The sequence below is a fragment of the Ovis canadensis genome, chromosome 1 (assembly GCF_042477335.2).
Source record: "Ovis canadensis isolate MfBH-ARS-UI-01 breed Bighorn chromosome 1, ARS-UI_OviCan_v2, whole genome shotgun sequence".
Lineage (NCBI taxonomy): Eukaryota > Metazoa > Chordata > Mammalia > Artiodactyla > Bovidae > Ovis > Ovis canadensis.
The window spans coordinates 88,679,089-88,695,915 of NC_091245.1; the positions used below are offsets into that span (position 1 = coordinate 88,679,089).

Below are 16,827 nucleotides of genomic sequence, written 5' to 3' on the forward strand. Positions count from 1 at the left end.
GGGACCAGATGCCAAGATCTTAGTTTTCTGAATGTTGAGTTTTAAGCCAACATTTACACTCTCCTCTTTCACTTTCATCAAGAAGCTCTTTAGTTGTTCACTTTCTGCCGTAAGGGTAGGGTCATCTGCATATCTGAGGTTATTGATATTTCTCCTGGCAATCTTGATTTCAGCCTGTGCTTCATCCAGTGAGGCAATTCGCATGATGTACTCTGCGTATAAGTTAAATAAGCAGAGTGACAATATACAGCCTTGAAGTATTCCTTTCCCAAATTGGAACCAGGCCTGGTACCCAGCTTTAAAGCCTTGATATGCAGTTGGCCTCAGGTGTTGCTCCCTCTCCTTCCTGGATGAGCAACTGGTGGCCTGGACTATGGTCGCATGAATGGGGTTTATGTGAAATCCGGCATGGAAAGAAGGACCGTCTGTACCTTTTCTTTTCTTAATGCCCAAACCATTCTTAGAAAATAATGGAAGGCCCTTGCTGCTGTTGCTGTGTGCATGCCCATCTGCCATCTGGTAGCTCCCTGGGCCTGTGGGCTGGATTAGTGGATCTCTCTCAAAAGCAGGTCAGTGTCGTGGCTAACAGCCATGGTCTTTAATTCAGCCTGCCTGGGTTGAAAACTCAGCTCTGCCATTTGCCAGCTTTGTGGCCTTGAGTAGGTTTGACTTAACCTGTCTGTAAAGTGGGATGAATGACAACACTTTTTTCATAGGATTATTATAAGGAGTTGATAAGTTAGTATACGGAAAAAACTTGGAATGGCACCTGGAACACATTAGCTATTCACTTAGTGTTAGGTATTATTTCCTGTACCTTTATGACAAATTCTTGCATTGATTCCAGCTCATGATTTATTAAGGACCAGCTCCTATCATTTTTATGCCTTCAATGCAACCCCACAAGGTGGCCTTCCTTTGCTTACCAAGGAACTTTTTCCAAAATGCTTTTCTCTAAGGCAGTGAGTGAGATTTAAACGGGGAAAGTATAACTTTAAATTGGCAAAATTTTTCTATTTCTGTCCATTTCCTGGGCTATTATCCTTGTGCAAGCTACTTTCACCTTTAGTTTGAACCCTTTCCAGGTCCATGCATCCACTCTGATTTGCAACCCCTAAATTCTGTTCTCTGTTCAACAGGCAAAGGAATCTCTTTAAAATGTAAACATGATCAAGTTACTTCTCTGATGAAAATATCCAATTTCTTCTTATTACTCTTGAGATAAAACCCAAAGGGTTTCCTCTGGGCTACAAGGCCCTGCGTAATCTAGCTTGATTATTCTCTCTGATAGTCATGCCAAGCACAATTTCTACTTCCTTGTTTTTTTCCTGCTGTCCCTTCTGTTTGAGTACTCTCTCCAGATCTTTCCATGGATGAAGCCTTATTATTTGGATCTCAGATCAAACAGAGAAAGTGAAGGGGAATGGTTACAAGCATGACTTTAGAGCCAACCTGCTTGGATCTATATATCTTGGGCTTCACCACTTTCTAGCTGTGTGACCTTGGACAAGGTACTCAGCCTCTCTGTGCCCCAGTTTCCCCATCTGTGATAGGTGTGATAATAGCACCTACATCATAGGATTTTTGGAGGTCTAAGTGCATTAGCATTTGCTTAAAAAAAAGTGCAATGTAAATGTTTCTTTAAACAATTGAAATGTTATTTCTGCAAAAAATCATTCTTTGGCCTATTCCAAGTTATTACCTTCCCCATTTGGAACGTGCTCAGTCATGCCTGACCTCTGTAACCCTTTGAACTATAGTCCACCAGGCTCCTGTCCATGGGATTTTTCAGGCAAGAATATAGAAGTGGGTTGTTATTCCCTCCTCCAGAGGATCTTCCTGGCCCAGGGATCGAACCTGTGTCTCCCACATTGCAGGCGGATTCTTTATCCTCTGAGCCATGAGGGAAGCCCAAGTTTAGTATTCTCTGGCCCAAGAAAACATAGGAACTTAGTGCCTGGACAGGGACTTGAACCCTGGGCCCTCAGATTAAAAGTCTGATGCTCTACCAACTGAGCTACCCAGGCTCTAACAATGTGAAGGTGTCTCATTTTTCCTTTCTTTGTGGCACTTGCCATTTTCAGTGATCATTTGTTTATGAATTGATTAGTTCTCCCACTAGATTTTGTTCATGGCAACAAAAATCTTATCTGCCTTATTCCTTAAGGATCTGTAATCCTGATTCTCAGAACAGAGTTTATGTTCTCAATAAGCATTCATCAAATGAAAGAACTGGAGTTCAGATTGCTACCAGTGTAGTGGCTTTTTATCTAGATATTTGACCTTATGTATAATATCTACACCTCCTTGCTGTTTGATATACATGCCAAACATTAATGCTGATTATCTTTGGGAGATGGGATTACAAGGGATTTATTTTTTCATTTTGTTCATCTATATTACTTTTAAAATAATGAGCATGGACATTTTATAATTAATATAACTTTAAAATTAAATAATTTATTTAAATAAAATATTAAATTTATTTAAATTAAATTTAAATAAATATTTGTGAATGATTTAACACAGATTCATAGTGAGTATTTAATAAATAGCCAATCTTATTATTACTAAGCTTTTCAATAAGCCTGAAAGGGCCTCCTTCCTCTGTGGCACTGAGCTGCTGACTCCTACCCCAATCTGAGGCTTGGGACTCAGTCACTACGAGACCCCAGCTGGAATGACCAGTCCACCTCTCCAGCCAGTTTCAGAAATTAGAATAAAAGTGAGCTGAGGGGCTTTCTCTTTTAGACCAGCTCCTTCTCACCCTTTGGAGCCCACGTTCGCCTCCAGATCCTGGTGGATGAGCTTTCAACATTGCTTAGTATGCACCCCACATCCTGCAGGGTGCAGAGAATATTAATATGGCAAATTCCATTGTTTATTTCCCTCCCAAATCATTTTCAGTGGTGAGGAAAGAGATCATGCCCAGCTGCTGGAATGTAATCAGGAGCAGATCTGCACAGCCCTGGGAGATGGAGCTGATATAAAGCTGTGATTCTTCAGCTAGTGAATTTCCAGCACGAGGGCTTGCCCACCCCTCCCCAACATGGTGGATAGACCAAATGCTTATTATTTGTAGGCTGGGGGAGGGAAGTGGGACACCCCTGGCACAGAGCCGTGCGCAGCTTGGTGGCTGATGATGCAGGAGGCAGGGGAGCTGGGGTGAGTCCTCATTTTTCATCGGAATCCTATGGCTTTTATTGTCGTCAGCCTATCTGTCAGGGTAGCCGGCTCTAGCCCGGGCTTCTGGGTCCTAACGACCTGCTTTCTATTTGGTCCCCACAGACTGTCCATGATTATGTCTTTGAAGGTCAGCTTGAAATAATTTGAAAGCCATTGTTGTTCCCAGAGAGCAAAGGAGAAATACAGTCCCTCAGAGCAGGTTAAAGATTCTTTGGCTTTCTCAAAGGGCTTCCCAGGTGGCGCAGTGGTAAAATGAATCCGCTTGCCAATGTAAGACACACAGGTTCGATTCCTGTATCAGGAAGATCCCCTGGAGTAGGAAATGGCAACCCATTCTAGTATTCTTGCTTGGAGGATTCTATGAACAGAGGAGCCTGGCTTAGTTTTCTCAAAAATGATGACTTACAGGCTGTGGCTATCCGGTCCATCCTACAAAGCAGCGAGTGTCGTGTTTAAGCACAAGAGCACTAGGGTCACATTCTCTGAGTTCAAATCCTGATTAGCTGTGTGTCCAAGGGCAAATCTCTGTGTTTTCACTGATGCATCTATAAAACAGGGCTGGGACTCTGCCTCATTTTTGAGAAATTCAGGAACCTGCAATTTGAAAGATTTCATGGCAATGGCACCCCGCTCCAGTACTCTTGCCTGGAAAACCCCATGGACGGAGAAGCCTGGAGGGCTGCAGTCCATGGGGTCATGAAGAGTCAGGCATGACTGAGTGACTTCACTTTCACTTTTCACTTTCATGCACTAGAGAAGGAAATGGCAACCCACTCCAGTGTTCTTGCCTGGAGAATCCCAGGGACGGGGGAGCCTGATGGGCTGCCGTCTATGGGGTCGCACAGAGTTGGACACGACTGAAGCAACTTAGCAGCAGCAGCAGCAGCAGCAGCAGCATGACTGCTATGTGGATTCTCTATCTAAAACTCATGTCACTATAAAATTCCAGAGGACAGGCCAGTAGGCATACTCTGGCATTGTGGGGCCACTACCCCTGTACTAGTGTGCTCAGCCAGGGGTAGATTCCAGGGCAGACCCACAGTCCAAAGTATTGCTTTGGGGCAAGGTGAGTCATTTCAGTCGTGTCCGACTCTTTGAGACTCTATGGACTGTAGCCTGCCAGGCTCCTCTGTCCATGGGGATGCTCTGGAGTGGATTGCCATTTCCTGCTTCAGGGGATATTCCCCACCCAAGCATCAAACCCGTGTCTCTTATGTCTCCTGCATTGGCAAGCAGGATCTTTACCACTAGCACCACCTGGTATTGTTTTAATCATCTAAAATAAAGCCTGGAAAAGGAGAAACCTACCTACCACAGGTATCTATTCGTGGAGACCAGAGCCAGTGGGGGAGATTCTAAGGATGAATTCTAGATTCCATCTCACAGCAACCTCATTCACTCATTTATTCATCCAGCAAATGAAACAGTTTTTAAGAGGCTGCTGCTGTACAGTCCATCCTACAAAGCAGCGAGTGTCGTGTGTAAGCACAAGAGCACCACGATCACATTCTCTGAGTTCAAAGTCTGATTAGCTGTGCGTTCAAGGGCAAATCTCTGTTTTCGCTGATGCATCTGTGAAACAGGGCTGGGACTCTGCCTCACAGGGTTTTGTGAAGAGAAAAGAAGGCAATCTATGTCCAGTGTTTAGCATTTTTGGCACTTTCTAAATACTCCATGAAAAATGAAAGTAGCTTTCACTTTTCACTCTTTCGTGCATGGAATTTTCCAGGCAGGAATACTGGGTGGGTTGCCATTTCCTTCTCCAGGGGATCTTCCTGACCCAGGGATTGAACCTGGGTCTCCCGCATTGCAGGCAGATTCTTTACTGTCTGAGCCACCAGGGAATCCCAAATACGCCACAAGTGATAGCTATTATCATTATTTCTACAGAAGACACAGAGAAGTTAGTCTTGGTCCCTGACTTCGAGGTGCTTGTATGAATGCGCACAGCTGGCAGCACGGCACAGATGTCCAGTCGGGTTACCGTATTCCGGGGTAAGTGAGCTTTCCTTGTCACCTTGACATTAAAGTCACAGCAGTGGAGGCTGCTGCTGGTAGTGGCCTGGCCTTGAACTAGATCTGGTGGCTCACCCCTCTGTTCTCATGGACATTCACTTCCCATACGTCTGGCAATGTTTGCCTTCCGCCACTTCCTGCACTTTCCCCCCTTGAAACCTCTTTCTTTTCTTTCTTAAAACAAAGTAAAAATGTATCACCTGAAACAGAGGTTGAAAAATAGTCCAATCACTGTGGTTCAAAAACAAATTCCTTTTTGGTGGCACTTCTTGGTGAGTGGTTCCCCTCATGACCAGGGGGCCTTCCTGGAGCAGAGACAAATGAGCCAATTTGGCTCTTATTTTATGTTTGCACCGAAGTATGTAGGAAATCCTGAATTATAATTTGTTTTTGTGATTCTTAACTCATCTAAACATAAATTCCTCACAAACCATGGTGTTGAAGAGAAATTATTAACCAACCCATTATGATTAATGTGCAGCTCTTTAAGAAAAAGAGCCAGCTAGGGCTTCTCTGGTGGTCCAGTGGCTGAGACTCTGAGCTCCCAATGCAGGGGGCCTGGGTTTGACCCCTCGTGAGGAAACTAGATCTCACATGCTGCAGCTACAAGTTGGAGCAGCTAGAGAAATAAAGAATAAAATAAACAATAAAAAGATTTAAAAAAGCAGCTAATAATTCATCTGAGGGGCCAGGGAAAGTGCTGATAGCAATAATAGCTAGTATTTACTGAGGACCTTCCTTGTGCCAATCACTCTTCTAAATATTATGTATATATGAAACCCACTTCATCCTCACATCTGCCCTATGAGATAGGTGCTATTATTATCCCTTTTTACAGATGAAGAAATTGAGTCACAGAGAGGTTAAGAAGCTTGCCCTGTGTCACACAGTCAAAACACATTAGGACCAGGATTCAAACCCAGGCAGACTGGTTCCAGAGTTGATGCTTTTGGCTCCCAGTTACTCATTCATCACGTGTTTGTTGAAAACCCCCTTGGCGCCAGGTACTGTCCTGAGTCCAGAGAATTCAAAGGAAAACAGGATATAGCGCTTTCCTTTTAGGGGCTGAGTCTGGCTTGAGAGTTGAACACCTAAACAAACAGAGCTTAGGTTTGAACCCAACCATTCTGGATCCAGAGAGGGGTACTAAATGATGAGTAGGGATTTGCCTATCAGACAGAAAGGAATGAATGGGAAGGCTTTTCCTGGAAAACTGAGAGAAGCCAGACCAGACAAGAGTACCCCCAGATTGCTTTGTGCTGGTTTCCTTTCTTCCACCAAATCCTAGGGAGACTTCCCATTCCTAAACCCACACCATGATCCACTAAGGGATAAAACCAAAACCACCCAAGAGAGATATATCAAACCACATTAGCTTTTTGAGCAGGTCCTTACCTGACCTGAGCACAACAGTATCCTTGAGGTTCAGGTGCTGTTTGATCCCCTTGATATGTGGTTCCCTCTGGAGGGATTTGAGTTTTAATCTGTTTGATTTTTTCTTTTCCCTGAAGATTAAAATCCTCTCCCTCTTGCTCTTGAAATCTCAGATTACTCAGAGATGTGATCCACAACATTTCGCCTGGAGAAAGGGAGGAAGTGGGCTGTCGCCCAGATGGCATCTGGACTGCACCCCCCACCTCCACACACACCCAGGGGGAACGGCAGGAGGTCAGGTTAGGTCACACTTAGGATGTCCATTTTACTTTGAAGTTTCTCAGGAAGCTGACTTCGCCCTTCCTTCAATCACCTGGTCAGATAGGTAGATTGCTGCAAGAAAAATCCCCTTGTTAATCCTCGGAGGCCCAAATGCAATATCTCACCCTCCTAGGCCTCCCCTGGAAGCAATAATACACATCTACAGTATTGATGTGGCTCATATCATCAGGTGAAGAGCAAAAGAGAAGAGACTGGTGGGTGAAAAAATGATCTCTAGAGATTTGGGGAGACTGAAGTTGTCAACTTGGGAACCACGTACTGCGGAAATCCTTCTTATTTTATGGGTACCAGGCTGGCTTTATTTTTCTATTTCTATTATCTCTTCATTAAGAGATAGCACCTAGGTAGCACAGTGGTAAAGAATCTGCCTATAATGCTGGAGACACCAGAAACACAGTTTCAATCCCTGCATCAGGAGGATCCCTTGAAACAGGAAATGGCAACCCACTGCAATATTCTTGCCTGGAGAATCCCATGGACAGAAGAGCCTGGTGGGCTGGAGTCCATGGAGTCTCATAGCCTCATCCATCTCCTTTACGATGAGTAAGTCTTTTGCTGTAGTCCTGTCCTCTTACCCCAGGGTCCAATGCCTGGTGTGAATATCTATTTATGAATCTCACTGTCCATCTAAACCCAACAAGTCTAGCACCCAGCATAAAAAAAACAAAACCGAAAACACACTCTCTCCCATTTCTGTTCAGTCAATAGTTATGGACCTCAAAACTTGTGAGTTATCTGGAAACCACTGTTCCACAGTGCTCAGCTGTCCTAAACTTCCAGCAGCCTCCTCACAGGAGATGTTTTCTTCCGCTACCCACAGTCTGGTCCCTACCCTGAATTGGGTTACCTCACCGTTTGGCTGGACTTCTGAACAGCCTTCCTAAAGGTCCTTCCATCTCTGACTTCTCCATGCCCACCCCCTGCAGTTCACCCAGCAGCATGGTGCCCCAAAGCTTCTTTGAAAAGACTACTGTAATCACATAACTCTCTTCTTCACAAGCACTTGATGGCTTCTTTGTTTTCAGAATAGGGCTTCCAGGATAGCTCAGTTGGTAAAGAATACGCCTGCAATTTTAGAGACCCCGGTTTAATTCCCCGGTGGGGAAGATCCCCTGGAGAAGGGATAGACTATCCACTCCAGTATTCTTGGGCTTCCCTTGTGGCTCAGCTGGTACAGAATCCGCCTGCAATATGGGAGACCCTGGGTTGGGAAAATCCCTGGAGAAGGGAACAGCTAACCACACCAGTATTCTGGCCTGGAAAATACCATGGACTCATAGCAAATAGATGGGGAAACAGTAGCTGACTTTATTTTTCTGGGCTCCAAAATCACTGCAGATGGTGATTGCAGCCATGAAATTAAAAGATGCTTACTCCTTGGAAGAAAAGTTATGACCAACCTAGACAACATATTGAAAAGTAGAGATGTTACTTTGTCAACAAAGGTCTGTCTAGTCAAGGCTATGGTTTTTCCAGTAGTCATGTATGGACATGAGAGTTGGACTATAAAGAAAGCTGAGCACCGAAGAATTGATGCTTTTGAACTGTGGTGTTGGAGAAGACTCTTGAGAGACCCTTGGACTGCAAGGAGATCCAACCAGTCCATCCTAAAGATCAGTCCTGAACATTCATTGGAAGGACTGATGCTGAAGCTGAAACTCATACTTTGGTCACCTGATGCGAAGAGTTGACTCAAATGAAAAGACCCTGATGTTGCGAAAGATTGAGGGCAGGAGGAGAAGGGGACGACAGAGGATGAGATGGGTGGATGGCATCACCAACTCAATGGATATGGGTTTGGGTGAACTCCGGGAGTTGGTGATGGACAGGGAGGCCTGGCGTGCTGCGGTTCATGGGGTCACAAGGAGTCGGACACGACTGAGCGACTGAACTGAACTGATATAGTCCATTGGGTCGCAGAGTCGGATGAGACTTTCGCTTTGTTTTCAGAAACACGCCCAAATTTTCCCAAAGGCTTTCAAGGCCTTCTGTCCGTTTCCAGCCAAGGCGCCCCCTGGTGTCTGCTCTGGGTTTGCACGCGTGCAAAGTCGTGTAGGACTGACTGACTCTGTGGCCCCACGGACTGTACCCCGCCAAACTCCTCTGTCCATGGGATTCTCCAGGCAAGAATACTGGGGTGGGTAGGCATGCCCTCCTCCGGGGAATCTTCTTGATCCAGGAATCAAACCTAAGTCTGTTATGTCTCCTGCATTGGCAAGTGGGTTCTTTCTCACTAGTGCCACTTGGGAAGCAGGTTTGAGGATAGCATATTCACAGTCTTCTTGTCATTTATGTCCCAAGGAGCCCCTTTTGCTGAGATAACCAGGACTGATTACTTTAGGGAAATTGAGTGGACAGGAGGGGAAACTGACTAGACACAGCAGGAATGACACATAGGCGACTCCTGTCCTTCAGGACCCATCTCCTCACCTTGCCTGTTCAGATTACTCCCAGGCAGTGTGTTTCAGATGGAGCTGAAATCCTATCCCATTTATTCTTGTTCGTATTAGCACAGTGTTTGGTGAGCTCTTTATCAAGGGCTGACAGGTTGGTGCCAACCGAAGGAGGCTGAGCACATTTATCACTGCAGCTGGAACGTGCCCCAGCCTAAAAAGACTGTGCCGACCACTTGTCATTTCCTGGCAGCTCCCTGCTGTTCTCGCACCTAGCCTTCTCATAATTGAAAACCTCCAACTTCTGTGACCTTCAAGAGTCGCATGAAAAATTATTGGCCAAGTCCAGCTTCACATGGAAACTGAGAGCTGAGGTTTTGCCAGAGTCAGGCTGGGACAGTTGAGCCTGCAGTGTTCTGGGGAGTAAATGAAATAAGAGAATTTTGAAGTCTCATTACCCTTCTTACTTTATAGGCCAGTAGAGTGAGGCTGGAGATGGTAGGGAAGGCCCCAGCTTTAGGACTTCTGCGGAGAAATTTGAGGGTGACATCTTGATTGGAAGAAGGAGCTAGCAGATTTATATTAAAGATGAAATTACACAGAAGGCATTTTAAAAAATTAGATTGCTTATTGGGAGTGGCTCTGAGGGTTGGTGGAGACAATGGGGGTAGTCAGGCCACCTATACTAGTCATTGATATTTATCATCCAGTGCTTTTCCCCTGCTCGGCTCTGCACCGCAGGGGCCAACCCCTGAGGATGATGTGTCCCAGGTTCCTTCGCCCTCTGGCTTCTGAGTGAATGAGAGGCACTGGCAGGAGACTGAAGACCAAGAGAATTCAGGAGGCCCGGTTGCTAGTCTGAGCAGGAGAGTCAAGGAGAGTCTCTTCTGTGACCTCGGACACCACTGGCAGCTCTATCTTAGTTCCAGCTCCTCTGTCCACAGGATGGTCTTGCCCCTGGGATAAGGTGACATCACACCCTCCCTCTCTCTGCAGCCCAGGGTTGGTAAGGCTTGCTTCACCCTCCTTTATGATCCTTTAACTTCCTACAGTATATAGTACTGAGGAGCAAAGTCCAGGAGATGGTGAAGGACAGGGAAGCCTGATGTGCTGCAAACATGGGGTCACAAAGAGTCAGACATGACTTAGTGACTAAACAATTACAAACAACCTCTCTTTAAGGTACTGAACTTTGTGACATGGATGCATTTTCCTGACTGGACCATCTTTCCTAAACGGTGCCTTGACACGGTCACTAGCAGGAATGGATTTGAAGGCAGCTATCTGGTGAGGGCTGAGTTTAGAACCATTGCCCTCACCAACAGTTTATAGAATCTTTTAATGCTACCACACAACCTTCTGAAGAAACAGGCACACAAGTCACAAATAAAATGGGTCTCTGCTTTCCCAAGTGAAGTCACTCAGTCGTGTCCAACTCTTTGCTTCCCCATGGACTTCTCCAGGCCAGAATACTGGTGTCAGTAGCGGTTCTCTTCTCCAGGGGAATCTTCCCAACCCAGGGATTGAACCCAGATCTCCCACACTGCAGGCTGATTCTTTACCAGCTGAGCCAGGGAAGCCCAAGAACACAGGATTGGGTAGACTATCCCTTCTCCAGTGGATCTCCCTGACCCAGGAATTGAACCAGAGTCTCCTGCATTGCAGGCAGATTCTTTACCAGCTGAGCTACCAGGGATTATTAGGAGGGGTCCTGTTACCCCAGGGATCCTATTAATCATGTACCATGCCGTACAACACAGGCTCTTCTTCCCAAATTATGTTCAACATGCCCTGCCAGGATCTTGGTGAGAGATGGAAGGGAAGGAGGAGAAAGAGATGCTGCTCACCCAGGGAACCCCACTAAGAGAAGAGACCTGAAATCAGGCAAACAATGACAGAGCACATATCGATGAATGCTTGCTTCCAGGCTCTGTTTCTTGGCCTCGCATCCCAACCCCATGCCTCTGCTACCTGGACTGGTCAGTGAGTACTACGGAAGTGGAAGCTCAGAAAAACAATGCCGAAATAGGAAGCTCCCCAAACACAGCCCTCCTTCCCCCAACATAATGATACCATACCTGCAACCTTCTTTTTGATTCTATGAATATTTATTGAGCTCCCAAAGTGTGCCCTCTTGGGGATTTCAAAGAAATACAAGTCATGGCCCCTACCTTCAAAAGGTCTTTATCTATCTGCAGAGAGAAAGTGAACCTACCTGAACCGTCTGAAGAGGGGCACAAGGCAGACCTCTATTCAGTGTCAGGATGAGGGCTTGGGAAGGCAGGTAGTGGGAGCTTCTACTCTTGTGCTCCAACTAGAGCTTTAGAAGCACTGCTCACTAAACATTTTACATTTATCATTCCTTTTAAGTATTCCCCAAATAATGAGAACTGTATATCATTATTTCCATTTAATAGAAAACTGAGACTCCAAGAGGTTAAGTATTCCAGAATCATAGGGCTCTTTGGTTAATTATCCCAGGATAGCCATGGTAGAGCTGGAATCACTACCTCGTTTGTCTGGTTCCAAACTCATGCTTTTCCTACCATTTCACTCACTCCGTTCTTGCTATAGCCAGGGGCAGAGACTGGACTCAGTCCTGGGGACCCTGGGAAGCCAAGTAGTGAAGATGCTGGACTGAGGGTGGGCCGTGTCTGAGGAAGATCACTCTGCCTGGGGTCTGCAGGGTGAGCCCAGGAAGAGACTAGGGGCAAGGAGATGAGTTAAAGGAACTGTGTCAGAGGTTCCTGTAGATGCCCTGAGAATGGAAAGGAAAGGGTGCAGAAAGAAACAGTTTGAAGGGAAGGTCCCGAGACCTATGTGGCTGATTGACACAGAGAATGAAGGAGAAGGGTTGAGAGAATTAATGAGCCCTCAATGACTCATAATTTGAATGTGATTATGATTTTGAAAAAATTTACCTCCTCAATCTGAAATTAAATGCCAAATATACTCTTTTCCCTTCCTGTAAATTAAAAAGGGGGGAGTTGTAGTTATTCAATAAAAAACTGTAATTTATACTTGTTGATTTAATGATTAGGATGGTTTATTGAATTATTAATAACTGTAAGACCAGGAAAACAATACTGGTTGTCAATGTTTCCATTGGGTAAAAAGGGGGTTGATGGAATTCAAGTTCAGGCAAATGTAGTAGGCCATGGAGAGCTTCCAGAAAAGACTCACTTAAAAGTTGTAGAGAAGGAAGCTAGAGGATTATTGGCTTGAGGAACAGTTGGTTGCAGAAAGGATCCATTGGGATGAGATTTGTCACTCATTAGGAAAGAATTAAATTTTTCAAAGACTGGAGTTGAGTAAATCAGCTACTCCTTGGGCAATAAACAGACCAGAAGGGTAACAAATAAATGTATAAACATAGTCTTATTGCTTAATCTGTGTCAAATGGATTGATTAAGCTACAGATCTGTAATTTGCCTGCTGAGATGTATGCTGTGACCTGAGGTTTCCTCCCACTGTTGTGTTCTTTATTTTGAAAATCTGAATGAGTAGAAAACTCACCTAGGACTCCAGATAAAGGATCCCAATGTAAAAGAAAAAGGATCTGTACGTTCGGATCCTAATGTAAAAAAAAAAAGCTCTGTCCCTTAATTTCTTGGTTAGTGAGAAGAGTAAATGTCATGAACATTGATGCTCTCTGTTTGAGGTTTCAGTAGAATTAGGGTCATCAGGAAGGAGACTCAGTTTGTGAGAGGACACGTGGTTTAAATGGGAGGAATAGTATAAGACCAGTGTAAACTTCTCATTTCATGGTCTAGGACACTGAGACTGACAGAAGGAACGTGGTCTTAGGTTGAGGTGCTAATGGAAGGTCTAGACCAAGAGCTGAGAAGAATGAGAATTAAGAAAGTGAGAAGAGCTGATGGTAAAGACCTGAGTCTTAAAGGAAACTGGCAGCCAGGGGCAGAAGAGATATACTCCAAGAGACAGTAAGAAAATGTAGGGGAACAAGAATAATTCAGTATAATGGAAGCCAACGGAGAGGATTTTGTCAGTGTAGCAATGGCCCCAAAATGATCCAGGAAACTGATGTAAGCAATTTTTGAATTTGTAATGTGGTCTTTAGAAGTACCGTTGTACTAAAGTGATAGGAAGGGAAAAACAGTCAAGTGAAGGGTGTGTGTGTGTGTGTGTGTGTGTGTGTGTGTGTGTATTCACCTGAGTCCTCTTTGAATTCTCCTGCCCTGACTAAAAGGTGGTGAAGCTAAAGTGAGAGGAGGGTTGGCACCACTGATGAGTGAAGCAGAAGTTGAAGGTGAGATATCTTCTCTGACACTGAGGGAAATGCCCAGGTCAGGAGCCAAGAGTCAAGCATGGATCTGACTTCCTAGAGAGGCGTATTGGGATGAGCCCTGATCCCAAAGGGCTAAACATAGACAGAAAGGGAATGAGCCAGAGAATGAACCAGGATGCACTCAAGGAAGAGGGAAGGGCCCAGGAGCCAGGAGGAATCAGACTGGGGCAGATGAACTAGGGGCGTTGTCCAGAGCTGGCTTGGTGTGTCTGCCACAGTGTGAAGGGGGTAGGAGCAGGGTCGGTTTTATTAGCACACAAACTGCCCTCAGAAGGTCCCAGGTTTGGTTTAATGTTCTGTTCTCACCATCCTGAAAGTCTTAATAATTTTATCTTACAGCTTTTTGTAGGTAAAGTCTGATGGGATGATGGAGAGAATGTGTGTGAGAAGAGTAGTGTGTGATGTGTGTTGGCCTCTGTCCCAATTTCCTACAGTGTTTGTGATGTCCCCTGAGCATAGAATTCCCCCGGAGTCACGAGGTATGAGACACTCAATGAAAACACAAGGTAAATGTGCTATGTATGTGGTTGAGTAATTTGAGGTGGACTTTCCATTTGGACTGGAACTTGCTTCCAAAGCAGACTGCAATGATGTTTTCAGCCCACAGATGACTAAACCCTATCCTATCCTTGCTCATTTTACTTCTCTGAATTAACCAACCACTCACGCTAAAAACGATGACATAGAAGGAAAGGGAAAGACAAGACAACCCTGACTCCTTTTCCTCTCAGCCCTTTCTTACTCATCAGTAAGCTGGAGACAGAGAATGTTGATAGAATGTGCACAAATGGAGAAGCCAAATGAAAAGCGAAAAGAGAGCTTAAACAAGTCCAGACGCAATTCATGTTAACACCTCTTCACTAGTTTTTCAATTCAAGTGCAGCTTATAAATACGCATTCACTTGAAGGGAGAAATAACATATTTAGAGAGGAGTGTGGACATTAGAGCTTCCCTGGTGGCTCAGATGGTAAAGAATCTGCCTGCAATGCAGGAGACCAAGTTCAATCTCTGGGTTGGGAAGATCCCCTAGAGTAGAAATGGCAACCCACTCCAGTATTCTTGCCTAGAGAATTCTGACAGAGGAGTCTGGTGGGCTACAGTCCATGGGGTCACAAAGAGTTGGACATGAACAGAATAATGAGGCAAGCCTGTGCTCTATGACTGTGAAAATAACCACTGATTTCTTTTTTTTTTTTTTTTTTAGTTTTTTATTTTTTAAATTTTAAAATCTTTAATTCTTACATGCATTCCCAAACATGAACCCCCCTCCCACCTCCCTCCCCATAACATCTTTCTGGGTCATCCCCATGCACCAGCCCCAAGCATGCTGCATCCTGCGTCAGACATAGACTGGCGATTCAATTCACATGATAGTATACATGTTAGAATGTCATTCTCCCAAATCATCCCACCCTCTCCCTCTCCCTCTGAGTCCAAAAGTCCGTTATACACATCTGTGTCCCTTTCCCTGTCTTGCATACAGGGTCGTCATTGCCATCTTCCTAAATTCCATATATATGTGTTAGTATACTGTATTGGTGTTTTTCTTTCTGGCTTACTTCACTCTGTATAATCGGCTCCAGTTTCATCCATCTCATCAGAACTGATTCAAATGAATTCTTTTTACCCGCTGAGTAATACTCCATTGTGTATATGTACCACAGCTTTCTTATCCATTCATCTGCTGATGGACATCTAGGTTGTTTCCATGTCCTGGCTATTATAAACAGTGCTGCGATGAACATTGGGGTACATGTGTCTCTTTCAATTCTGGTTTCCTTGGTGTGTATGCCCAGCAGTGGGATTGCTGGGTCATAAGGTAGTTCTATTTGCAATTTTTTAAGGAATCTCCACACTGTTCTCCATAGTGGCTGTACTAGTTTGCATTCCCACCAACAGTGTAGGAGGGTTCCCTTTTCTCCACACCCCCTCCAGCATTTATTGCTTGCAGATTTTTGGATCGCAGCCATTCTGACTGGTGTGAAGTGGTACCTCATTGTGGTTTTGATTTGCATTTCTCTAATAATGAGTGATGTTGAGCATCTTTTCATGTGTTTGTTAGCCTGACTTCAGGCTCTATTACAAAGCCACAGTCATCAAGACAGTATGGTACTGGCACAAAGACAGACATATAGATCAATGGAACAAAATAGAAAGCCCAGAGATAAATCCACACACATATGGACACCTTATCTTTGACAAAGGAGGCAAGAATATACAATGGAGTAAAGACAACCTCTTTAACAAGTGGTGCTGGGAAAACTGGTCAACCACTTGTAAAAGAATGAAACTAGATCACTTTCTAACACCGTACACAAAAATAAACTCAAAATGGATTAAAGATCTAAATGTAAGATCAGAAACTATAAAACTCCTAGAGGAGAACATAGGCAAAACACTCTCAGACATAAATCACAGCAGGATCCTCTATGATCCACCTCCCAGAATTCTGGAAATAAAAGCAAAAATAAACAAATGGGATCTAATTAAAATTAAAAGCTTCTGCACAACAAAGGAAAATATAAGCAAGGTGAAAAGACAGCCTTCTGAATGGGAGAAAATAATAGCAAATGAAGCAACTGACAAACAACTAATCTCAAAAATATACAAGCAACTTATGCAGCTCAATTCCAGAAAAATAAACGACCCAATCAAAAAATGGGACAAAGAACTAAATAGACATTTCTCCAAAGATAACCACTGATTTCTACTCACACCCATTTTCTTGTTGATGCCACAGCTTCTCTTTCAACCAAATAGGACAAATTGGGTGTTTTCTCCTTTGTTAGGCAGTGATGATGATCGCCCCTCAGCATACTATCTACTTTTATTAAGGATAAAAGTATTTCATGCCTGAGACCAGACTAGATGCTCATTACAGGAGCACAGCCACTGCCCTCACTGAGTTTTCAGTCTGGTGAGAGACTCACAGGTAAATAGGTGGCTGTGATGCCAAGTGATAATTGCTATGGGGATGGACCCACAGGGATGCTGAGGAACATTCAAGAGGGACCCAAACCCAGCTGTGAAGCAGTCCCCCAAAAGATGATAGTTATGCTGAGTTTTGAAGGACAGAAAGTAATTTGCCAGACCATGGAGATAAGGGGTAGAGGGAAAACCATTCCTGGAAGAGGGAAGGGCATGTTGATGGATCAGAGGAGAGAGCGGGGGTGCATGTGTACGTAGTATACACGGGGGACTGCAAG

General features: G+C 44.5%; 1 non-coding gene across 1 annotated transcript; it reads right to left on the reverse strand.

Moving 5' to 3' along the window:
* Positions 1-1,954: 1,954 nt before the first annotated feature.
* TRNAK-UUU (transfer RNA lysine (anticodon UUU)) lies at positions 1,955-2,027 on the reverse strand. Its single transcript has one exon. It is a non-coding gene; the product is annotated as a tRNA-Lys (tRNA).
* Between the last annotated feature and the right edge of the window lie 14,800 nt (positions 2,028-16,827).